We start from the raw sequence: 27,554 nt of genomic DNA, 5'->3' as shown, positions 1-27,554 counted from the left end.
CTTGTAAAAATTGTATTATATTTCCTTATCTCAGACTTTGAAAAATTTCTATGGAATTGAGTTGATAAATTGTTGTGTTGAGAAATGTATTGAAGTTGGGATTTGGAAATTTATTGAAGTGCTTTTTACAGGTTTTCTGAAGAACTGTTTTATCCAAAATACAGATGGCACTCTGTCAAAATTTTTACAGAAATTCCAAATAAACCAAATGAATTAGTTGTTTCATTTCATTTCACCAAAGTCCTTAACACCTGTAAAAAGTGCTCACCACTGTAAAAGAAGTAAGAAAAGTTTTTAAAATCCCTTGTAGTGTATTTAATGGGTTATCAGTAGATGGAGTTGGTAATTCATTAGGTATACTACGGGATCATGTTATGCCTTACAGAGGGGTAGGGTGTGACATGTTTTAGTGGTATCAGAGCAAAGTTTTTAAATTCTGTTTTCACCTGTTATTTGATTATTCTTTCTTCATAGTACAACTGCTCAATATCATTGTTTGATACATACAGTACATTACAGTATAAATATGCACTAACGAGAGTAAACATCCTTGTGTTATTTGTTCAGGAAAGCTAAGATCCTCGCATTGAATATGGAAGAGGGTGATCGCTCGATGATCGCCTATTGAGGCCGAGGTGCAAGGGGATGCCCTGTGCCTACAAAATGTTAGTGGTTCAAAGAAAGACCACCCGCAGCATCGCAGTTTCTGCTCGAAGCTCATTAGATGGTCGCAATGTTCCAAAGAAATGGTCGGCAATGTGCCTACTCAAGTCCCAACACAGACACCAGTGGTACAACCACAGTCTCCTACGAGGCAGTATGACAAATTGATGAAATATGGGGCTACAGAGTTTAAGGGGACAGTAGATCCTCTAGAAGCTGAACAATGGTTAGAGAGGATGGATAGGGTGTTCAAGAAGCTACATTGTACAGAAGAGCTTAGATTTGAATACTCAGTGTCCTTACTACAGGGGGATGCTTATGACTGGTGGAAAACCATTCCCCACGACCGTAGAGCCTGCAGTGCTAACATGGAATGACTTCCTCAGGGAATTCAGGCAGAAATATGTCCCTGATGCCTATGTAGACCAGAAGCTACAAGAATTCTTAAGTCTGAAACAGGGGAATAGATCAGTGGCTGAGTATGAAAGAGAATTTTCCCACCTTAGCCACTATGCAGTAAGTTTGCTTGCTACCAGCAGGGAAAGATGCAAGAGGTTTGAAACTGGCTTGAAGCCCAGTATCAGAGTACAAGTGCTCGGCTTCAAACACACTAACTTCTCTGAACTTGTTTCTCAAGCCCTAGAGTTGGAAAGAGTTGAGTTTGAGACTGCTCCAGAGAAAAAGAGATCGGAGAAGACAGAGAAAGAGGGAAAATCTGTAGAACAGAGTTCCAGTGGTCATACTGGAAAGAGGAAGAACTATGGGGGACATGGTAGAGGTGGCAAGAAGTCTGGAAGGGGAAGATACTCAGGACAGAGACCTCCCCTATCTGGTCAGCAGAGTACCAGAGGTTCCTATCCTCCCCGCCAATGTGAAACATGTGGAAAGAATCATGGTGGAATCTGTTACAAGGCTATTGGAGCCTGTTATAACTGTGGAGGCATAGGACACTTTGCCAAGGATCGCACTGAGTCGAGAGTTGGACCACCTCCTACTCTGCAGAGGGTCGATTGAGCCCCTCACACTAGAAGCTCACAACCACCCAAAGAGAGGTAGAGGCAGGGGTAGAGGTAACCCAAAGAGCAGCCAAGGCACAAGAAACACTCGTGAGCAAGATAGTGCTCCAGTTAGAGTCTATGCCATGAGACAGAGAGAAGAGGCAGAGACATCTGATGTTGTGGCTGGTACCTTCTCAACTTTTAACCAGAATGTGTTTGTGTTATTTGATCCGGGTTCTACCCATTCTTATGTGAGTGCTAGCATCATTGATTGCATTGCTGTTCCATGTACAAAAATGGACTTTGAGGTGCTAGTAACAAGTCCGTTAGGACAGGAAGTCAGGGTTAATAGAATGTATAGAGATTGTCCTTTGGTGATCCAAGGACACACTTTTCTGTCCGATCTCATTGAAATGCCCTTCAGAGATTATGATATCATCTTGGGCATGGATTGGTTAGCTAGGCATCATGCCATTATTGATCAGAGGTTGAAGATGTCACTTTTGGCCTTCCTCAAGATAGTGATGTGGTAATACATGGGAGAGGCGATTATTGCCATCAAACCTCATTTCGGCCGCACTAGCCGTAAAAATGATCGTAAAGGGTGTGAAGCATACTTGGCACATGTGGTAGACACCAAGTGGGGAGTCCAAAGATTGAAGGACATCCCTACAGACATGACTTTCGGATGTGTTTCGATGAATTGCCGTGATTACCTCGGAAAGAGAAGTGCGATTTGAAATTAATGTTATGCCCGTGTGGATCCACTTCCATAACGCCATACGTAATGGCACCAGCAGAGTTGAAGGAGCTGAAGATACAATTGCAAGAACTACTTGAAAAGGGCTTCATCCGCCCTAGTGTGTCACCTTGGGGAGCACCAGTGTTGTTTGTTAAGAAGAAGGATGGTACTCTCCGTTTATGCATTAACTACCGGCAGTTGAATAAGGTGACAATAAAGAACAGATATCCATTGCCTCGCATTGATGATCTGTTCGATCAGTTGAAGGGTGCAGCTATATTCTCCAAAATTGATTTGTGATATGGTTATTATCAGTTGAAGGTGCAAGAGCAGAGTATTCCAAAAACTGCTTTTAGAACTCGTTATGGCCACTATGAATTTCTAGTAATGCCATTCGGGTTAACAAATGCTCCAGCTACTTTCATGGATCTGATGAACACTATCTTCAGACCATATCTTGATCAATTTGTGGTGGTGTTTATTGATGACATTTTGATATATTCAAGGAATGCAGAAGAGCTTGACAGACATCTGCGGATTGTACTGCAGACTTTAAGGGAGAAACAGCTATACGCCAAATTGTCGAAATGTGAATTTTGGCTGAAAGAAATCTCCTTTTTGGGACATGTTGTGTCAGCTGAAGGGATCAAGGTAGACTCCAGCAAGGTAGAAGCTATCGTTAATTGGAAGCCGCCCAAGAACATCACAGAAATTCGCAGTTTTCTGGGTTTAGCTGGATATTACCGTCGGTTTGTGAAGGGATTTTCTATGCTATCTTCTCCACTGACCAAGCTGCTTCGGAAAGATGTAAAATTTCAGTGGGTGATAAATGTCGTGAGTTTTAATGAGTTGAAGAGGTGCTTAACTGAAGCTCCAGTTCTCACTTTACCTACTCCGGGTAAAGAATACACAGTTTATAGTGATGCTTCTCACAATGGGTTAGGCTGTGTACTGATGCAAGATCTGAATGTTATTGCTTATGCATCACGCCAGCTGAAACCGCATGAGAGGAACTACCCAACACATGATCTGGAGTTAGCAGCTATTGTTTTTGCTCTGAAGATCTGGAGACACTATTTGTATGGGGAGAAATGCTACATTTACACAGATCACAAGAGCTTGAAGTACTTAGGCACCCAGAAGGAATTGAATTTGAGGCAGAGGAGATGGTTAGAACTCATTAAAGATTATGATTGCTTAATAGACTATCAGCCAGGGAAAGCAAATGTGGTGGCTGACGCCTTAAGTCGCAAGACTATGGCAAATCTCAGAGTTTCTCCTTTGTCCATGGTATATGAATTGAAAGCACAAAGATGCCGCTTTAGAGATTGATGATGAGGGACAGACAGGAGTTGCTTGGCATGTACAGCCAGTGTTGATTGATCAGATCAGAATGGCTGCTCAGAGTGATGAAAAATATCAGAAGCTACTGAAAGAAGTCCAGCAGGGCAAGAAACCTGAATTCTCTGTGAGAGATGATGGTTTATTGCTACATCAGGGCAGAATGTGCGTTCCTAGTGATGTGGAATTGAGACAGATCATTATGAAGGAAGCACATGAGTCTCCATTTGCTATGCACCCTGGTGGAACTAAAATGTACAGAGGGCTGAAAGAACATTACTGGTGGATGGGCATGAAGAGAGATATAGCTGAATTCGTTTCCAAATGCCTAACTTGTCGCCAGTAAAGGCGTAACATCAAGTTCCACTGGTTTGTTACATCCTTTGTCGATGCAGTGGAAATGGGAACGAATAACTATGGATTTTGTTACAGGACTTCCAAGGACACAGAGTAGTCATGATGCAGTATGGGTTATAGTTGACAGATTGACCAAGTCTGCTCACTTTTTGCCAGTTCGGATGGACTATAGCCTGGAAAGATTGGCCAGATTGTACATATATGAGATTGTAAAATTGCATGGAGTGCCAGTATCAATTGTGTCTGACAGAGATCCTAGGTTCACTTCTAGATTCTGGGGTAGTCTTCAGAGAGCCCTAGGAACTAGATTGAACTTCAAAGACAACATTCCACCCACGCATGGATGGCCACCGAGAGGGTTATTCAGATATTGGAGGATATGCTACGGGCTTGTGTGATTGAATTTGAAGGTAGTTGGGATACACACTTGCCTTTGATTGAGTTTGCTTATAACAACAGCTACCAATCAAGCATAGGGATGCCTCCATATGAAGCTTTGTATGGCAGAAAGTGTAGAACTCCCTTATGTTGGGATGAGGTAGGTGAAAGGAAGATGATTGGACCAGAAATTGTCCAGCAGACAGAGGAAAAGATCAGATTGATCAGAGATAGACTCAAGGCTGCATCAGACCGCCAGAAGTCCTATGTTGATCTGAAGAGAAGAGATATTGAGTATGCAGTGGGTGATAAGGTATTCCTCAAAGTTTCTCCTTGGAAGAGAATTATGAGATTTGGCAGAAAGGGGAAACTAAGTCCTCGTTTCATCGGACCATATGAAGTTCTGGAAAGAGTGGGTCCTTTAGCATACCGGTTGGCATTACCTCCAGAGCTAGCAAGGATACACAGTGTCTTCCATGTGTCCATGTTAAGGAGGTACAGGTCAGACCCATCTCATGTACTAACAGTTGAAGAGATTGAAGTAAATCCAGACCTCTCATATGAGGAAGAACCCATAAAAATTCTGGCTTATGAGGTGAAGCAGCTGAGAAACAAACAGATACACCTGGTTAAAGTGCTGTGGAACCATCATTCAGGCCAGGAAGCTACTTGGGAACGTGAAGAGGATATGAGGAGACAGCACCCACAGCTGTTCAGAGACTAATGCCAGGTAAAATTTCGAGACGAAATTTATTTTAAGGGGGAGAGAATTGTAACACCCCAAAGTTCGGTAGTGCGTTCTGCTGCTCCGGTGACCAGTGTTGTCCGGACAGCTAGGATGCCTAGAACCGTACTTCGATATGAGTGAGGAGACATAAAATAATGAAATACAAGAAAAGAAAACACAAGAAAAACAAAGGAAAAATCATAGCAAAGAAATGTGATCAAGTTAAACGAGCCGGGAAACCTAGCGATGGGTGACCGCACCGGGAAGTCACGGCGTGGACCGTTGACTAGCCCTGGACTGCGGGGAACCCTGGAAAACATTTTTAGGACATAAATGGACCCTTATTGAAGTATAAATATCATTAGAAATATCAAAGAAAAATTAAATAATTAGTACAAAGAAAAGTGAGAAATCGAAAAACAGACAAAATACGGTGTTACCGAAAAATCGGGAATGCAACCCGAACAGGGGCATTATGGTCATTTGACATTCCGAAGTGTCTTTTGACCTAAATGTCCATTAAAAATAAATAGTATTACACTTAGAAAATAAAATAAAAAATTAAATTGGTGGTACCTAAAATAAATAGTGGAAATCATGGGTTAAATGTGGAATAAGTGGATAGTTAGCTTAAAATATGAATTAAATTTGTTAGTGGACCACTAAGAACATTAAAAGGATTAAAAATACTCATTAGTGGGCAGATTATTCCCACTCAAAAGTCCATCTTCCTCACTTAGCTCATCCATGCCGAATTGAAGAGTGAAAAAGAGCCACCATTGACGTTTTCTTTGAGCTTCAATCTCTCCCTCCATTTCAACTCCATTCACTTAGGTTCTTTTATGAAAAATGGCCTACACACCATAAGGAAGATATTGATACCAATTTTGAGAAGTTTGGTGAAGGTTTAGCAAGTTACAATTAAAGGTAAGTTTGCATTTTTGAGAAATTCTTTGTTAAAGTTTATGTTCATGTTATGGGTGTTAGCTTGGTGAAGGAAAATTTTGAGTTTGAAGGGTTATTGTTGTTTTCATTTTGGACAGCCATGAGTCACGTTTTTGATGAGGTATTTGTGCATATAATTGATGAGAAATAATGTTAATTATGGTGATTTAGTAACTTAGGGAATTATTTCATGTTTATATGGTGAATTATGCACTTTGATGGAAATTGGTATATGGGACGGCAATGTGATGTTGAAGAATGGTTTGTGGCAGCTTGTGGACACTTGAGTAATGGTATATATTGAAGGAAGTGTGGGCAGAATATTGACCTAGAAAGATTGATGATATGTATGTAAATTAACATTGTAAAGTGTATGTAAAGTTTGTAATGTTTAGGTGTGTTTGTAATAGTACTTAGAAATTGTAATTGTGAATGATTATTGGTGTGTTGAAGGTGATTGGAATCTGCCCAAAATAATGCTAATGTAATGTAGAAAATGCTTTTGGTAATGTGCCAAAACAGTTTGGTAGGTAAGTAAACAAATGGCAAAGGTAAGTGTGTGTTTGAAGTTGGGGTGTGAAATGCATATTGAGGGCAGTGTATATTTTAGCCTATAACCTTGAATGTGTAACCTCAATTGGTATGAGACCAATTTGAGGTGAAACTAGGCACAAAATGTGCCAACTTTCATTGAGAAACCATGCCAAAATTCTGCTTGCAAGGTGACCTAAAAAAATGACCAATTCGGATTAGGTGCAATTAGGACCTGAAAAATGACCAATTGGGCAGCAGTGAGTGTTTAGGCCATAACTCACTCAAACCAGGTCCAATTGACCTGAAATTTTAACCAAGAATATTTAAGACCCATACCTACAAGTCTTATGAAGACACCAAAGCCCAGAAATGACCATAAGCAAGTCAAACAACTTGTACAAGTTCGGGTCCAAAAACTGGCCGAACCAGAATTGACCAATTTGACCTAAAATTGACCTAAAATGGTACCACTTGACCAGCAATAGTGTAATGACCATAACTTGGTCTACTTAACTCGGATTGACCTGAAATTTTGCACCGCGTGCAATAAGACCTAGATCTACAAGTTTGTAGTTTCGACCGAGACCCGAAAACCGAGGGAACTAGATCGTCCGGATAGGTCAAACCAGTGTCCCGGAATCCAGCAATTTGCATTAAAATGCACTAAACAAGGAAATGACTTTGGTAAAACATACCAAACCTAAAACCCTATCAAATGTGACATATTAACGACACTAGAACCTAATTTACCTAAAACGCAACGAGGGTCGGTATATTAGGTGATTAAGTGAATAATTGAGTTCAGTGCATTATTTACCAAACACCATCGATAGAGACAGTGTAATTTAGTACTGAAACACTTCAAATTGTGTTTCTCAGTTAACAAGGACTCAGCAAAAGGGAAAGAAATACTTAGTCAAGTCCAGGAGATAAATATCAGAGGTTTGTGCACAACAACTATTTCTTTTGAATTATTTTCAATTGAAATAAATATTGACTATTTGTATATTATTGTTTTAAATTGTGGAAATGTATTTGAATGAATATTTATTGCTTGAAAAGCATTGTAAATGATTTGAAACTGTGAGAAATTGTTTGAATGACATTGATGGATACTTATTGATTTAAAAGCATTGGAAATGGTTTGAAACCACAGCTATCATGTATATTGATCGTATTCCTCATTAGCTTGTCTAGTGGGACGAATTGAATTCCCTCTCTGGCTGAAGTGTTAAGGTGTGTGCCTGTTGAGGACGAATTGGATGAGTACTCATATTTTTGCTAGCTAGCTGTGTTATTCCTCATTAGTCATCGACTTTTGGGACGAATTGAATACCTCATTAGCCATCGGCTTTTGGGACAAATTGAACTATGGATCATGATTAAGCTGTGTGTGATTTATTGATGTGTAAATTGAGATTGTGAATTGGATTTAAACTCTCATCGACATATATTGTCTTTTGAATTCAAACATGATCTGACTTATGAAAATCTATTGTGATATTGAGAAATGGAGTTTAAATTCTTATTGACCTTTATTGTCTTGAATTTGACTATGGTTTTAAGTATCCACTATTTACATGATTTATGAATTGTGATTTAAATTGTATTTGGTTAATGTTGTGCACCACTGAGACATTGTCTCAGCGATAGCTTTTTATTGCTGTCGCAGGTAGAGAGACAGACAGGGTAGTAGACTAGGCTGCATATACATCCAGCGAGGGATTACCTGGTATTATGAGTATACCAGTATTTTGCATTTTGTACTGTAATGTATGACACTGTATGTACATTTTGTTTTTGGTTTTGAGCAGTTGTAAATTCAAGTTGTAACTTGAAGTTGTAAATTAATTATGAGTTATTTGACTTGTAAAAATTGTATTATATTTCCTTATCTCAGACTTTGAAAATTTTCTATGGAATTGAGTTGATAAATTGTTGTGTTGAGAAATGTATTGAAGTTGGGATTTGGAAATTTATTGAAGTGCTTTTTACAGGTTTTCTGAAGAACTGTTTTATCCAAAATACAGATGGCACTCTGTCAAAATTTTTACAGAAATTCCAAATAAACCAAATGAATTAGTTGTTTCACTTCAGTTCACCAAAGTCCTTAACACCTGTAAATAGTGCTCACCACTGTAAAAGAAGTAAGAAAAGTTTTTAAAATCCCTTGTAGTGTATTTAATGGGTTATCAGTAGACGGAGTTGGTAATTCATTAGGTATACTGCGGGATCATGTTATGCCTTACAGAGGGGTAGGGTGTGACACACTCTCTCTCTCTCTTTTTCTCTTCTTCTTCCACTTCTTCCCCTCATTGATTTCCCCTCCCAAGTTTTAATTCCCTTAAATTCCCTTCATAAATTCCATAGCCCACTAAAAGAAAACATCAAAGAGATCTTTGATTAAGAGATTAAAAGCAAGGAGAACAAGAATTGGAAGAAAAGTGAAGTTGGAAAGAAATCAACAAGTGGTAATTTTCTTTTCATGTTAGATTAGTTGAATAAGCTTGGAATGAAGTTAATTTATGATGAAATATCATAAGAAAATGAAAGAAAAGAAATATGGAACCTAAACTAGGGTTTTGGCCAAATGAGTTTGCTTATAATAACAGCTACCAATCAAGCATTGGGATGCCTCCATATGAAGCTTTGTATGGTAGAAAGTGCAGAACTCCCCTATGTTGGGATGAGGTAGGTGAAAGGAAGATGATTGGGCTAGAAATTGTTCAGCAGACAGAGGAAAAGATCAGATTGATTAGAGATAGACTCAAGGCTGCATCAGACCATTATAAGTCCTATGTTGGTTTGAAAAGAAGAGATATTGAGTATGTAGTGGGTGATAAGGTATTCCTCAAAGTTTCTCCTTGGAAGAGAATTATGAGATTTGGCAGAAAGGGGAAACTGAGTCCTCGTTTCATTGGACCATATGAGGTTCTGGAAAGAGTGGGTCCTTTGGCATATCGGTTGGCATTACCTCCAGAGTTAGCAAGGATACACAGTGTCTTCCATGTGTCCATGTTAAGGAGGTACAGATCTGACCCATCTCATGTACTATCAGTTGAAGAGATTGAAGTAAATCCAGACCTCTCATATGAGGAAGAACCCATAAAAATTCTGGCATATGAGGTGAAGCAGCTGAGGAACAAACAGATACACCTGGTTAAAGTGCTGTGGAACCATCATTCAGGCCAGGAAGCTACTTGGGAACGTGAAGAGGATATGAGGAGACAACACCCACAGCTGTTCAGAGACTAATGCCAGGTAAAATTTCGAACGAAATTTATTTTAAGGGGGAGAGAATTGTAACACCCCTAAGTTCTAGAGTGCATTCTCATTGCTCGGTGACTGATCGTCCGTACAGCTAGGATGCCTAGAACTACACTTCAATATGAGTGAGGAGACATAAAATAATGAAATACAAGAAAAGAAAATAAAAGAAAAACAAAGGAAAAATAATAGCAAAGAAATGTGATCAAGTTAAGCGAGCCGGGAAACCTAGCGATGGGTGATCAGACTGAAGTCACGGCGTGGACCGTTGACTAGCTCTGGATCATGGGGAACCACGGAAAACATTTTTAGGACTTAAATAGACCCTTATAGAAGAATAAATATCATTAGAAAGATCAAAGAAAAATTAAATAATTAGTACAAAGAAAAGTGAGAAATCGAAAAAGCACAAAAGCTTGTTAATAAAAATCGGAATGCAACCCGAACAGGGGCATTATGGTCATTTGACATCCCGAATTGTCTTTTGACCTAAATGTCCATTAAAAATAAATAGTATTACACTTAGAAAATAAAATGAAAAATTAGTTTAGTGGTACCTAAGGTAAATAGCTAAAATCATGGGTTAATGTGGGATTAAGTGAACAATTAGATTATAATATGATTAAATTTATGAGTGGACCACTAATGAATAAAATAAACACATAATAGGGCAGCTGTAACTCCAATAAACCAGCAGAAATACTCATCTTCTCCAAAACAACCAAACCAGCCGAATTGAAGAAGGGAAGAAAACTCCATGGGCGTTTGCATGCAAGCTTGATCCATCCCTCATTTCAACACCAAATCACTTAGGTTCCTTCATGAAACTTTGTCTACTCATCACAAGGAAGAGTTTGATACCAGATTTGAGAAGTTTAAGCAAGGTTTAACAAGCTCCAACCATAAGGTAAGTTAGCATTTTTTAAGATTTCTTTGATAAACTTTGTATACATGTTATGGGTGTTGATTTTGTGAAGGAAATTTTTAAGTTTGAAGAGTATTGAGATATCCATTTTTGAGCAGCCATGTAATCATGTATTGATGAAGTATTTGTACATATAATTGATGAGAATTATGTTGGTTGTGATGATTTAATAACCTAGTGAATTACTTCATATTTATATGGTGATTTTTGGCACTTGGATGGGAATTGATGAATTGTAGGACAATTTGGTGTTGAAGAAGATTTTTGGCAGCTTGGAGACAGTTGAATAAATGTATGTATTCATGGAAGTGTTGGCAGAATATTCACATAGAAGGATTGATGGATATGTATATGAACTTGTTGTGTAAAGAGTATGTAAAAACTAGTAATGTTATGTGTATGTGTAATTGTGTTTGGACTTTGGGAATTAGAGTTATATTTGGTGTATTGAAGATAATTGTAATCTGCCCAAAGTGATGTTAATGTAAAGTAATATATAGTTTTGGTAATGTACCAAAACAGATTTGGTAGGGAAGTAAACATATTGCAAGGTAAATGTGTGTAATTGATGTGTGTTAAGCAAAGTAACCAAGGGCAGTGTACATTTTAGCCAATAAGTTTAAATGTGTAACCTCAATTGGTATGAGACCAATTGGAGGTGGAACTAGGCACAAAATGTGCCAACTTTAATTGAGAAAACATACCAAAATTCTGCTTGCAAGGTGACCTAAGAAAATGACCAATTCGGATTAGGTGCAATTAGGACCTGAAAAATGACCAATTGGGCAGCAGTGAGTGTTTAGGCCATAACTCACTCAAAACAGGTCCAATTGACCTGAAATTTTAACCATGAATAGTTAAGACCCATACCTACAAGTCTTATGAAGACAAAAAAGCCCAGAAATGACCATAAGCAAGTCAAAAAGCTTGCACAAGTTCGGGTCCAAAAACTGGCCGAACCAAAGTTGGCCAAATTGACCTAAAATTGAACTAATTTGATGCCATTTGACCAGCAATAGTATAATGACCATAACTTGGTCTACTTAACTCAGATTGACCTAAAATTTTGCCCCGCGTGCAATAAGACATAGATCTACAAGTTTGTAGTTTTGACCGAAACTCGAAAACCTAGGGAACTAGGTCGTCCGGTTAGGTCAAACTAGTATCTCGGAATCCAGCAAATTGCAAGAAAATGCACTAAACAAGGAAATGAGTTTGGTAAAACGTACCAACCCTAAAACCCTATCGAATGTGACATATTAAGGACACCAAAACCTAATTTACCTTAAACGCATCGAGGGTCCGTATATTAGGTAATTGAGCAAATAATAGCCTTCAGTGAATTACTTATCGAACATTATCGTTAGAGACAGTTTAATTTAGTACTGAAACACTTCAAATTGTGTTTCTCAGTTACCAAAGACTCAGCAAAAGGGAAGGAAACACTGAGTCGGACCAGAGACAATTATCGAGGTTTGTGCACAACTAGTTTTTAATCGATTTTGTTTTGAATATTTCATATGATTAAATGACATATTTTTCTTATGTATTATGTTTAACAAGCATTGGATTTAATTCAATGATTATTGAAAATTGTTATAGTATGTATGAATTCAGCTTTGTGAAATGGTATTTCCACAAGTATTAAGCATTGTTATGGATTGAATAAATTATGTTTTAGAAAATTTTGATAGAACATGTTTTGAATTGTGATGGCAATTTTCATGGAAAAATGCAATTGTATGATTTGAATTGTGATGAGCATAAAACTTTATTGGATATTGAAATTGACTTTGAATCGAATTGTATTGTGATTTATGCTCACTAAATGGATTGTGATATTGTTTTATATCTCACTATAGATGCTTGGCTAGGTTATTACCCGTCTCTCTCATTTGTTGAGAAGACAATGGAGTTAGTTGTGTTTTGATTACCATGGTACGCACAGCTTAGATTTTCCTCCGATTTGAGGTTAGATCTAAGTTTATTTTATCGTTATGGCCCTTGCGGAAGATTCATTATTGTGATGGTACTGTGCACGATGATTCGACCTCCCCGACCATAGGGAGTTAGAATCACATCGAAGATGGCCCTATCGAATTAGTCTTACATAGTTAGTGAGATAAAGAATGATTTTTGAGATACAACATGGTTTTGAGATAAAGATTGATTTTTGAGATACATAATGGCTTTTGAATGGTAAGAAATTGTGATTTCAATTATGGTTTATGTATAATTGATTTCGTTGAATTACTTAAATGGTTAGTCATGATTTGATAAATTGAATTTTGTGATCAAATTCATTTATACAAATGATTTACATTATTGGCAACGAATATTTTGAGTTTTGAAATTTGATGAGTATTCAGATTCACAATTTATTTATCAGAAATTTTGTCAATGTATATTGTACTATGTTTTAAATTATAGTTGTGCACCACTGAGTTCACCACTCAGCGATAGCTTTGTATGCTGTCGCAGGTAAAAAGAGCATAGAACAGTAAGTAAATTTCCTTGAAGATAAATTCAGATCAGCTCCAGGTATATCATAGGTATACCCATGTACATAGGTTTTGATGTATGCATGTAATAATATGTATGTAAATTATTTGAGCAGTTGTATAGAAACTCTTGTAAAATATTTTGGTATGTAATTAAATGTAAATTATTGTAAATGTAAATTTGAGATTTCATTTACTTGAATAGTTTTGTATTATATTTCTTGTATCTCAGTCTTTGAAAATCACTGCGGATTTGAGTTGAGAGAAATGTTGTGTTGAGAAATATGTTGGAGTAGAGATTTGCAAATACATATTGAAGTGCTTTTTACAGGTTTTCTGAAGAACTGTTTTATCCAAAATACAGAGGGCACTCTGCCAAAATTTTTACAGAAATTCCAAATAATTCAAATGTGTCAATTCTATCACTTGATTCAAAAGGTTTTAACACCTGTAAATAGTGCTCACCACTGTAAAAGAAGTAAGAAAAGTTTTGAAAATCCCTTGTAGTGTATTTAATGGGTTATCAGTAGACGGAGTTGGTAATTCATTAGGTATACTACGGGATCATGTTATGCCTTACAGAGGGGTAGGGTGTGACAATTCTTTCAATTCTGCTGGTGCCATTCTATATGGTGTTATAGAGATTGGGTCCACACCAGGCATGACATCAATTTCAAACTGCACCTCTCTTTCCAGAGGTTGTCCTAGTAACTCATCAGGGAACACATTTGGAAAATCACATATGGTAGGGATGTCCCTCAATGCTGGACTCCCCACTTGGGTGTCTATCACATGTGCCAAGTATGCTGCACACCCTTTTTCTGATCATCTTCCTAGCTAGTGCAGCCGAAATGATGTTTGATGGTAGTAACTGCCTCTCCTCGTGTATTACCACATCACCATACAGAGGGAGACCAAAAGTGACTGTCTTTAGTCTACAGTCAATCATGGCATGATGCCTGGCTAACCAATCCATGCCCAAAATGATGTCATAGTCTCTGAAGGGCATTTCAATCAAATCTGACAAAAAAACATGTCCTTGGATGACCAAAGGACAATCTCTATACATTCTATTGATTCTGACCTTTTGTCCTAACTTACTTGTTACTAGCACTTCAAAACCCATCTTGACACAGGGAACATCAAGAGAACTAACTATGCTGGCACTAACATACGAATGGGTTGAACCCGGATCAAATAACACAAAGACATCATGATCAGAGATAGAGAAAGTACCGACTACAATCAGAAGTCTCAGCCTCTTCCCGCTATCTCATAGTGTAAACTCTAGCCGGAGCACTCCCTTGTGCTGATTGGTTAATAGTACCCTGACTGCCAGAAGCATTGCCTTTACCTCTGCTAACTGGTTGTGAACCTCTGGTAGCAAAACTCTAAATAGACCCTTCTGCAGTAGTAGGGGCTGGTCAAAATCTACGGGTACTGGTGTAGTCCTTAGCGAGATGGCCTGTGTCTCCATAGTTAAAGCAAGCTCCTGTAGCCCAATAACATTCTCCCCCATGAGTCTTGCCACATGTCTCACAGGGGCGGGGAGGATATGAACCCCTGGTCGACTGCTGACCAAACCTAAGGGGTCTCTGTCCGGAGAATCTGCCCCTTATGAACCTTCCACCTCTACCTGATTCCCTAACTTTCTTTCCTTTTCCAGTATTGCCACTAGAACTTTGCTCAACTGATTTTTCATCTTTATCTTTCTCTGATTTTCAGTCCTCTCAGATTTCTCTTTCACTGGTGTTGCTTCTAATTCAATTCTTTCTACTTCCAGTGCCTGAGACATTAGTTCAGAGAAGTTACTGCATTTAAAGTCGACCACTTGTACTCTTAAACTAGGCTTCAGACTGGTTTCAAACCTCTTGCACCTTTCTCTGCTGGTAGATAGGAGACTCCTAGCATAGTGGCTTAAGTGGGAGAACTCCCTCTCATACTCTGCCACTAATCTGTTGCCTTATTTCAGACTAAAAGATTCTTGCAATTTCTGATCCACATATGCATCTGGGATATATTTCTGTCTGAACTCTCTGATGAAGTCGTCCCAAGTCAATACTGGTGGTTCTGCCAAGCTATGGGGGATAGTCTTCCACCAATCATATGAATCCCCTTGAAGTAATGACATGAAATATTCAAATTTCAGTTCATCTAGGTAGTGCAGTTTCTTGAACACTCGGTCCATTCTCTTCAACCACTGCTGTGCCTCTAGAGGGTCTATTGTACCCTTGAATTCTGTCGCCCCAAATTTCAACAATTTATCATACTGTCTGATTGGAGCCTGAGAATGCACCACAGGAGTCTGGAGCGGAGCTTGAGCAGGCATACCCCCAGCTATCTATTAAAACATTACAGCCATTTGCTGGGCGAACTATACCGAAAACTGTGGCATTTATAGGGCTGGTGCCATTGACCCACTAACATTTTGGAGAGTTGGGGCTTATCCCCTTCTTCCATTTCAGTTTGGAGTTAGGATATCTTCTGAACAAAAAACACAAGGAGATTTTCCTCTGTTAGTTCATTTTTATGATGTAATGCACTGTATGTAACAAATAAGGACATTGAGCAGTTGTACTTATCAAATAAAAGACAAAAATTCACAAGTCAACACATGCTTCAAAAATTCGCTCTGATACCACTAAAACATGTTACACCTTACCCCTCTGTAAGGCGTAACATGATCCCATAATATACCTAATGAATTACCTCCTCCGTCTACTGATAACCCATTAAATACACTACAAGGGATTTTAAAACAATTTTCTTACTTTTTGAAAGTGGTGAGCTTTTATAGCAAGTATTAAAAACATTTACTTGAAGTTTAAAGATTAGTTAAAATTTTTATCCATTTTTATTTTTACGCAAATTTTGAAAAAAATTTGGCAGAGTGCTGTCTATATTTGGGAAAAAAGTTCTTCAAACACCTGTAAAAACACTTCCAATAATTCATTTCATCAAAATCAACCACTACCACAACACAAATCAACATCATTTCTCCCAACTCCATAATTCAAAATAATTCTTAATTCAATTGTAACACCCCGAACCTCCGAGTTATGAATAGTACCATTTTTGGTCTGTGACTAATACTATTCAAAGACACCTTGAGGACTAAAAATAAATAGAAAATTAATTGAGATAGACACAATAAAAATTCTAGTGAACAAAAAAGCTTAAGGACTCATCCGGTATTATAAAAAAAAGGATTATGACTCGATGAGAGGCATTTTGGTCAATTCACCTCAAGAGTTGGCTTTTGACCAAAATGTCAATTAAATTAAATGAAATTAATGAATTGAATTATGGGGTAAAAATTAAAGAAAAATTCAAGTAAAAAAATATGTATGGGAAAATTTAAGAAATGAAAACTTAAACTTTCATTTCTATTATGACAAAATTAAAATGAAAGACTTATGGGCTTTGATAGTTAAATTTAATTATTTAATTAAAATAAAAAAAATTAAGTGTAAATGTAAAAAAAAAAAGGGTAATAAAAATTTAAGTTTAATTATCCTTATGACACAATTAAAATTTATAATTTTAATAAGCTAATTTTGGGGATAAATATATATATATATATATATATATATATATATATATATATATAAGAAGACAAAAGTCTTCTTCATTTCTTTTTTTTCATAAGAGGCCACCACCCTCTCCTCTCTCTTTCTCTCTCTCTCTCTCTCTCTTTTTCTCTTCTTCTTCCACTTCTTCCCCTCATTGATTTCCCCTCCCAAGTTTTAATTCCCTTAAATTCCCTTCATAAATTCCATAGCCCACTAAAAGAAAACATCAAAGAGATCTTTGATTAAGAGATTTAAAGCAAGGAGAACAAGAATTGGAAGAAAAGTGAAGTTGGAAAGAAATCAACAAGAGGTAATTTTCTTTTCATGTTAGATTAGTTGAATAAGCTTGGAATGAAGTTAATTTATGATGAAATTTCATAAGAAAATGAAAGAAAAGAAATATGGAACCTAAACTAGGGTTTTGGCCAAATGAGAGAAAAATTAGGGTTTTGAACATTAGGGTTTAGAGACCAAAAATGAAATTTTACAAGTCCAATTGGTATGGGACCAATTGGGACTCAAAATAGGCACTAAATGACACAATTTTCATTTAGAAAGAATGCCCAAAAAGTGACCAAAACCTAGTGAACAAACTGACCAAACTTGAAAAACTGCAGTATGAACAGTACACATGAACAGTAATCGTGTTTGAGTCATAACTCGAGCTAGGCAGGTCAAAATGACCTGAAATTTTACCAGTAGTTAGATGAGACATAGACCTAAAGCTTTTATGAAGAACACAAACCCAAATTATGCTATTAACCCAATCAAATTATTGAGCAAAGTTGAGTTACTAAATCTGCAAAACTGCAGAATTGCCATATGAACAGTAAAGTTTCAATGGCTATAACTCTCTCTAGAAAACTCCGATTTAGGCGATTCTTGAACCGATGGAAACCTAAGACATAGTAGAATATTTCATATGCAGAATGTTATGCCAAATTATGAACTTATCTTAATCAAATTGCGAAATGAATTCAGGTCACTGAATCTGCCAGAATGTGGGCACCTAAACTTGACCAAATAAACAGTAAATTTTGTAAGGTATAACTCTCTCTAGAAAACTCTGATTTAGGCGATTCTTAAACTGATGGAAACCTAAGACATAGTAGAACATTTCATATGAAGAACATTAGACCAAATTATGGACTTAACTTGGCCAAATTGCTGAATGAAGTTGGATTGATAAATCTGCCAGAACAAAATCTGCAGCATGAACAGTGACGTGAACAGTAATGGTGTTTTGGGCATAACTTGAGCTACACAGCTCTGAATTAGGCGATTCAAAAAGGAAAATAAAGTTAAGACCTAAATGAACAATTTTCATGCAGAACACCTCATCAAATTATGATCGAAACTTGGTACAAATTAGGTTCAAAGATTGGGGCACCAAGCTGTCCCAAAACCAAAATATTCTAAAATTTTTAAAGCTAACTTGGGATGCATTAGACATGCATGTAATGAGTTCTTGGCAGCAATTGAGATTGGTATTGAGATATTCTATATGTGTATTTTCAGTAGAAAAAGAAGTTGGAACGGACAAGGAGAAGTAAGTAACAAGGAAGGAGAATTATTGAAGGTTTGTGCACAACTAACATTTTCTTCGTTTTTAAATTTGTAAATTGCTTGGAATGTGTTAAATTGAATGAGTTTGCTTTGAACAAGTTTACTTTGACAGAAATATGGTTTTTCTCTTGCATTTAAGAAATTTAGGTGTTGCTACCTTTATTTGGATATTATGATGCATTTAAATGTGTTTATTAGTTTATAAATGTGATTGTTGAATGGAAAATTTTGAAAACTGTTTTGAAACCACAGTTAGCATGACAATCCCTTTCGGAACTCCCCAGTAGTAACGGCTACTTGGTGTTTTATAATTGATATTGATTATGTCTCCCATTAATAATGGTTAGTGGGGTAAGACTACATGAGTACTCATTAGCTAGCTAGCCCTTCCCTCATTAATAATGGTTAGTGAGGTTGAGATTGCTTTGTCGTGGTGTACAACACGGCACTGATCGTGAAATTTTGTGTCATGGCCTAAACGGTGTGTTGATGTTGGCAACACTAATACTTTGTGAATTTTGATTTATGAAATGTGATTTCTCATTTGAAATGTTATTCCAATAAATGGTTCTTATGAACTTAGAACTATTGTGATGTTTTCATGCTTAAGAAGGATGTGATTTGTTTTGCTTTGACAAATTGTGTTTTTACCTTAAGTTTTGAAATTTTAGTTGTGCACCAGTGAGTGATATACTCAGCGATAGCTTCTTTATGTTGTCGCAGGAAAGGGAAAGGAGAAGGCTACTGAGTGAGAGACTTGGAAGCAACATTTTGGTTTTAATTGTGGGTATATATAGTAGGTGTACCTCTGTAATTTCCTTTTGATGTATTTTGTACATATATGTATGGATGTACGGACATTGAGCAGTTTGTATTTAAAAGCACTGCATTGTTATCACATTTTGAGTTTGTAACTATTGTGTATTTCACTTTGAGACTTATGAAAATGTAACTTTTGCAATATTTATTCTATTACTATTTCCAATGAATGTTTACATGGAATTTTAACTATTCTCATGCAATTTTTCGCAACAGAATTGATAAGACAAAAAGCTATGATTTGTTTTAAAATCCCTTGTAGCATAATTAATGGGTTATCGGTAGGTGTATTTCGGTAATTCAATAGGTATGCTACGGGAACATATCATGCCTTACCATGGATAAGGTGTGACATGTTTTAGTGGTATCAGAGCTTTTGTTTTTATACAAGTTTTGAAATTGCATGTTTGAAAATTTTTGATAAGTACAACTGCTCAATTGTCATTATTGATACATATAGTGCATTACATCTTAAATATGGACTAATGGAAGGAAATCTGCTTGTGTTGGTTGCTCAGGGAGTAGAATTCCTTGCGATTCAATATGGAAGAGGGGGATCACACAGAAGAGCAATCAGTAGCAGCTGAGGTACAGGGGGAAGCCCCAGCTCCTCAGAATGCCAGTGGATCGGCTGCACCCATCCCACCCATGCGATTTCTGCTCGATTCAAAGACAAATGGCTGCACTATTTCAGCAAATGGTTGGTAATATACCAGTCCAAGCTCCTATGCCAGCACCTCCAGTGCAACCACCATCCCCAGCCATACAATATGATAAGTTAATGAAGTATGAGACAACAGAGTTCAAGGGTACAATGGACCCATTGGAAGCTGAGCAATGGTTAGAACGAATGGAGAGGGTCTTCTAGAAATTACACTGCACAGATGAGTTGAAGTTTGAATATTCAATTTCCTTGCTGCATGGAGATGCATATGAGTGGTGGAAGACCATTCCCCACAGTTTGGTTGAACCGCCAGTGCTGACATGGGATGATTTTCTAAGGGAGTTTAGACAGAAGTATGTTCCTAATACCTATGTGGATATAAAGCTACAGGAGTTTCTTAGTTTGAAGCAAGGGAACAAGACTGTAGCCGAGTATGAGAGAGACTTTTCTCGCCTTAGCCACTATGCTGGAAGCCTACTCACTACCAGTAGAGATAGATGCAAACGGTTTGAGGCCGGTTTGAGGCCTAGTTTGAGATTGCAAGTGGTTGGGTTTTAACATGACAACTTCTCTGGGTTGATATCACGGGCCCTTGAATTGGAAATGATAGAACTGGAAAGGGCATTTAAGAAGGTAATCACTGAAAAAGAGAAAAGCAGTAAGCCTACAGGTCAATGTCTAAGTAACAATTCGGGTAAGAGGAAGAGCTTTGGGGGACCAAGTAACAGAGGATCTAGTAGGGGAAGATTCTCAGGGCAGAGGCCACCTAGATGCGGACAGCAGACATCTAGGGGTTCCTTTCCTACCCGTGCTTGTGAAACTTGTGGCATGACTCATGGAGGAGTATGTTATAAGGCCATAGGAGCCTGTTACAACTATGGTGGAAGTGGGCATTTTGCTAGAGATTACACTAGTGCCCGCAGATCTGGACTGCCTACTACCACTCAGGGATCTATTCAAGGTTCTGCTTCTAGAGGACAACAGACAACTAGTAGAGGAAAAGGCAGGGGTAGAGGTAACACTTCTAGCAGCCAGGGCACAGCGAGCCAACCAGAGCAGAGTGGTGCACCAGTTAGGGTGTACACCATGTGCCAGAGGGATGAAGCTAAGACATCAGATGTTGTGGCTGGTACTTTCTCCATTTTTGATAGAGATGTATATGTGTTGTTTGACCCTGGTTCTACACATTCTTATGCTAGTGCCAGTATTGCATGCTCTATTGCTATTCCTTGTGTGAAATTGGATTATGATGTGCTAGTGACTAGTCCTTTAGGACAGGAGGTTAGGGTGAACAAATTGTATAAGGATTGTCCTTTGGTGATCTAAGGACATAGATTCTTGTCAAACTTAATTGACATGCCCTTCCGAGATTATAATATCATCTTGGGCATGGATTGGTTAGCCAGGCATCACGCCATGATCAACTGTAGACTGAAAACAGTCACTTTTGGTCTTCCCGAGTATGCAGACACAGTGATACACGGGGAGAGGCAATTATTGCCATCCAACATCATTTCAGCTGCACTTGCTAGAAAGATGATTAGAAAGGGATGTGAAGCTTATCTAGCTCATGTGATAGACATCCAGGTGGGGAGTCTAGATCTTAAAGATATTCCTATAGTATGGGATTTTCCAGATGTCTTTCCGGAAGAATTACCGGGATTACCTCCAGAAAGAGAGGTACAGTTTGAAATTGAGACTATGCCTGGTGTGGAGCCAATCTCTATCACTCCTTATAGGATGGCATCTGCTGAGTTGAAAGAGTTGAAGGTACAAGTGCAGGAATTGTTAGATAAGGGTTTCATCTGCCCTAGTGTGTCACCTTGGGGAGCACCAGTATTATTTGTGAAGAAGAAGGACGGTACTCTCTGCCTATGCATAGATTACAGACAGTTGAATAAGGTGACCATAAAGAATAGATATCCTCTGCCACGGATCGATGATTTGTTTGATCAGTTAAAGGATGTAACTGTATTCTCCAAAGTTGACTTGAGATCGGGCTATTACCAATTGAGGGTGCAGGAGCAAAGTATTCCTAAAATTGCCTTTAGGACTCGGTATGGCCACTATGAGTTCTTAGTAATGCCATTTGGGTTGACTAATGCTCCAGCTACTTTTATGGGCCTAATGAACACTATCTTCAAGCCATATTTATACCAGTTTGTTGTGGTGTTCATTGATGATATTTTGGTGTACTCAAAGAATGCAGAGGAACACGATAAACACTTGAGGATAGTATTGCAGACTTTGAGGGAGAAGCAGTTGTATGCCAAACTGTCGAAATGTGAGTTTTGGCTAAAGGAGATTTCATTTTTGAGGCATATTGTATCTGCAAAAGGTATCCAGGTGGATCCTAGCAAAGTAGAAGCCATTCTTAATTGGAAGCCACCTAGAAATGTCACAGAAGTTCGGAGTTTCCTTGGTTTAGCTGGGTATTATCGAAGGTTTGTGAAGGGATTCTCCATGCTAGCATCTCTACTGACCAAGCTACTTAGGAAGGATGTAAAATTTCAGTGGACTAATCGGTGCCAGGAAAGTTTTGATGAGTTAAAAAGGCGTTTAACTGAAGCTCCCGTCTTAACCTTGCCCACTTTGGGTAAGGAGTATATCATATATAGTGATACTTCTCATAACGGATTAGGCTGTGTGTTGATGCAAGATAGAAATGTCATTGCCTATGCTTCACGCCAGCTTAAACCACATGAGAGGAATTATCCCATGCATGACTTGGAGCTGGCAGCCATTGTCTTTGCCTTGAACATCTAGAGACATTACTTGTATGGGGAGAGATGTTATCTATACACAGATCATAAAAGTTTGAAGTACTTGGGCACACAAAAGGAGTTAAATTTAAGGCAAAGGAGATGGTTAGAGCTGATAAAAGATTATGATTGTTTGATAGACTATCAGCCTGGAAAGGCAAATGTTGTAGCTGATACTTTAAGTCGCAAGACTATGGCTGGTTTGAGAGTTTCTCCTTTGTCCATGGTGCATGAATCAAGGGCATTGCATGCTAATTTGGAGATTAATGAAGATGGGCAGATGGTAGCTACTTGGCAAGTGAAGCCAATACTGGCAGAACAAATTATAGCAGTTGCACAGAAGGATGATAAGTATGTGAAGTTGATGGAAGAGGCTCGGGATGGCAAGAAAACAGAATTATCAGTAAATAATGAGGGCTTGTTGTTATATAAGGGCAAAATGTGCATTCCTGAGAATGTTGAACTGAGGTAGACCATTTTAAAGGAAGCACATGATTCACCTTTTGCAATGCACCCTGGTGGAACCAAAATGTATAGAAGTGTGAAAGAGCACTATTGGTGGAGAGGAATGAAGAAAGACATTGCAGAATATGTTGCCAAATGCCTAACTTGTCAGCAAGTAAAGGCAAAACACCAAGTGCCTGCAGGGTTGCTACAGCCATTACTAATTCCCGAGTGGAAATGGGAAAGAATCACTATGGATTTCGTGACAGAACTTCTGAAGGAACGGAAGCGTGAAAAACACAAGATTATACCATTGAATTCAAAAATTTTCACCTAGGGTCACAAGCACCATGCAAGATTTATTTTTATCTATTTGATTTCAATGATAAACAACATATTAAAACTCTTTTAATATGTTTTTGGATCTGTATTTGCCATTTAAGATTTTAAAATTAATCAGATTAATTTTAGAACCCTAGATTAAATCAAGAACGATTACACTAACCTCTTGATGTGCTGCAGCGTGTCTGCGCCTTTGAGATTCGTCTTCAGGACACCAGATGTTGTCCCTCTAGCTTGTCCACACCAAGAACACCTATGGCAGCCCCTTGAACAGCTTCTAAAGCCTTTTCTATTAATTAGAAATTCAAGTTCTGCCTTTTAAGAGATTAGAGATGCAAACAGGACACTAGAAACAATTTCTAGTGTTCTTAATTCAAGAGATTGATGGCTAATCTCTTTGAATTGATGAGAGATGAAGAGAAATAGCTGGAGAGGCTCAAAGTGGCGTGACATATGAGAGGAGAGGCTGCTGGTTATGTTTTCTTTTCATAACCACACTTAAATAGCTAGGTTAACTCATTAAACCCTAGCCACATGTCACCTTTTGATTAGCTCTAGGTTTAAGTGACCCAATCACATTGTGCCAAGTGTCAAACCTATATTTAATCTTGATTTTAATCATCTTACATGATTAAAAAACATTTGGCAAGCTTATGTGTTATGCCATGTGTCACCATCTCATGGTGCCACGTGTCACAATCGTGAAATGACCAAAATGCCCTCGTGTCTTAATTTTGAGTTCTTAACCCAAAATAATTATTTTCTTCTTCTAATTAATTTATATCAAATATAAATTAATTAATTAATCTCTATTAATTAATTTCTCATCAATTAAATTCATATTTAAACACTTTAAATATAAATTAATTTATACTACACATCCAATAATCTAGATTTGGTTTCAAGTCATGCTAGGGACTTTGCAATTTTATTGCAAACCAAATCTATTTAATTAATCAATTAAACTCTTTAATTAATTAATTAAATCATATTTAAATAGGTGATAACTTGTGTATGTGTGTGACTTACTAGGCTCATCACTAATTGGCAATGAGACATGATATCAACTCTTAATATCATCGAACTCTTTCTTACCATAAATGATTTCTCTAAATCATTTTATGAACCTCATAGACCATGGTTAACACCTAGCATAGCATGCCATGGCCACCCAATTAGTAATAAGATTTACCTTAAATGAACCTATAATCATATGTTACCATGCACTAGAATCTCTCTGTTACAAAATCCCAACTCAAGCCGAGTCATGGTTTATGTCAAACTCCATTTGCTATGAATATTATGTTCTCTTTTAATTCCAGTTCTTGATTAAAAGATTTTTCTCATCAGAAACTCTTTTCTGAATAAATCTATCTGTCCTGGCCAGGAATTTGAAACATCAAGAACAATTAAATGAACATAGGATTTTATCTCTATTTACTTAGAGGAACAGATTCCTTCTTGATCAACGCCTACCTCCATATATAACTAGCAGGAGCCAACACATGCCCATATACCCATACATAGTACAAGTATGAAAGCAGTATCAAACTCAAACTACCTATATACAAGATAACTGTGCTATCTCAGGTCTAAAGATTATATGCCTCGATATGATTTATGACAAAACATTGACAAGAGTAAACTCCATGTGCTTGTCATAAGTGTCACTGGTTCGGCCTACTTATCATTTATAAGTGCCTATCATATTTGTTATATGGCATGAGACTCACCATTCCATCTTATTTATATCTCATATAAATAACTTGGGAACAAATATGAATACAATCTTTCTGGATAAGTCATGTCCTTATTATGAAGTATCCTCGATTGTGAACCTATTTATGATACTTTGTACTAGAAATATTGTCACTCATATTCTTAACAACTTAAGAATAATATTTCTAACAAAATATCAATGGACCTTTTCTATTACACATAAATATATTATGTAAACGGAAAAGTGGAAATGCCTTTTATTATTAAAAATATGTACAAGATACATACTAAATGATATGCTCTAGGGCATACTACTAATAATCTCCCACTAGCACTAGAGCCATTCATTACAATATCTTAGACCTATCTTCTCAAGATGTCGGTCTAACTGAGTCTGTGACATAGGCTTAGTGAATGGATCAGCTGGATTTTCAGCTGATGCTATTTTCTGCATGGCTAAATCGCCTTGCCCAACTATATCTCACGATAATGTGGTAACGCCTTTCTATGTGTTTGGATTTACGGTGAGACCTTGGTTCCTTAGCTCAGTATGATCGCTCCATTGTTGTCACAGGTAATGGAACTAGCGACTCAATGGAAGGAACTCATGTAAGTTACATCACGAACTTCTTTATCCAAGCGACTTCCTTTGCAAAGATCTCGATGCAAGAATATACTCGACCTCGATGAGTGGAATCTGCGATCGTGCTCTGTTTGGAACTCTTCCAACCGATCGCACCTCCATTACAAATGAACACATATCGAGGTAGACTTTCTATCATCGATATCGATTGGAAATCGAATCGGTATAACCATCCAATTGCAAGTCTCCACCTCCATAAATCAAGAATAAATCCTTAGTTCTTCTCAAGTACTTAAGGATATTCTTGACACTATCGATGTTCCAAACCTGGATTGGATTGATACCGCTAGTCAAACTAACAGATATGCGATATCAGGCCTAGTACACAACATTGCATACATTAAACTTCCAATAGCGAAGCATATGGAATCTGGCCATCTTATCTCTTTCTTGGTGTCTTTGGAGACATCTCTTTAGAAAAGCGGATACCATGTCTCACTGGTAACAATCCTCTCTTGGAATCAAGCATGTTAAACCTCTTTAACACCTTTTCCAAGTATAGACTTTGGGATAAACCAATTATTCTTTCGCTCTATCTCTATAGATGCGAATCCCAAGAATATAGGTTGCCTCCCTAAGTCTTTCATGGAGAATGTATTTGACAACCATACCTTTATAGTCGTCAACATACCGTGTCATTACCCATCAACGAGATGTCATCCACATATAAGACAAGGAAAGTGATAGAACTGTCACTAACCTTCTTATATACACATGGCTCATCCTCATTTTTGATAAACCCAAAAGATTTAATGGCTTCATAAAAACGGATGTTCCAACTCCTCGAAGCATGTATCAACACATAAATGGATAGCTTTAGCTTGCATACCTTGGAACCATCTTGGGATTCAAATCCCTTAGGTTGTTCCATGAAAATGTTTTCTTCAATGTATCCATTGAGAAAAGTCATTTTGACATCCATCCGCCAAATCTCATAATCATAGTATGCACTATTGCTAATAAAATCCTAATTGATTTAAGCATGGCAACAAAGTAAAAGTCACCTCATAGTCTATTCCTTGCCTTTGGCGAAACCCTTTAGCTACTAGCCTTGACTTATAGGTATCTACCTATCCATCATAACCAATTTTCTTCTTTAAAAACCATTTTTTCCCTATAGTTACAATACCTTTAGGTGTGTCAACAAGATCCCAAACTTGATTCTTATACATGGAATCAATCTCGGATTTCATAGCATCAATCCATTTTGAAGAGTCTATATCTGATATAGCTTCTTCATAGGTAAGTGGATCATCTCCATGATCTACTTCTTCATGAGTAGACAACTCTTGTTCTTCTTCATGAAGAAAACCATATCTCACTGGTGGGTGAGATACCCCAGTTGTTCTATGAGGAACAGCTGTAGATGTTTCATCAACGGGTATAGGTTGTCTAGATGGATCTATATCCATCCGATGCATGGTTGGTCAGAATTCTCCAATTCTAACTCTATTTGCCTTCCTTTGCCTCCTTCTTGAACAAACTGTTGTTCAAGAAATGTGGCATCTCTACTTATCACAACCTTTTGTGAAGTAGGCAAATAAAAATAATATCCAAAACTATCTTTTGGATATCCAACAAATCGACCTTTTACGATCCGGTCTCCAATTTATCGGTGTGTTCAGCTTTTTGATATAAGCTGGAC

This window comes from Hevea brasiliensis, chromosome 5, assembly GCF_030052815.1.
Source record: "Hevea brasiliensis isolate MT/VB/25A 57/8 chromosome 5, ASM3005281v1, whole genome shotgun sequence".
Classification (NCBI taxonomy): domain Eukaryota; kingdom Viridiplantae; phylum Streptophyta; class Magnoliopsida; order Malpighiales; family Euphorbiaceae; genus Hevea; species Hevea brasiliensis.
The sequence above is the reverse complement of the archived record's forward strand: the minus strand, read 5'-3'. Positions refer to the sequence as shown.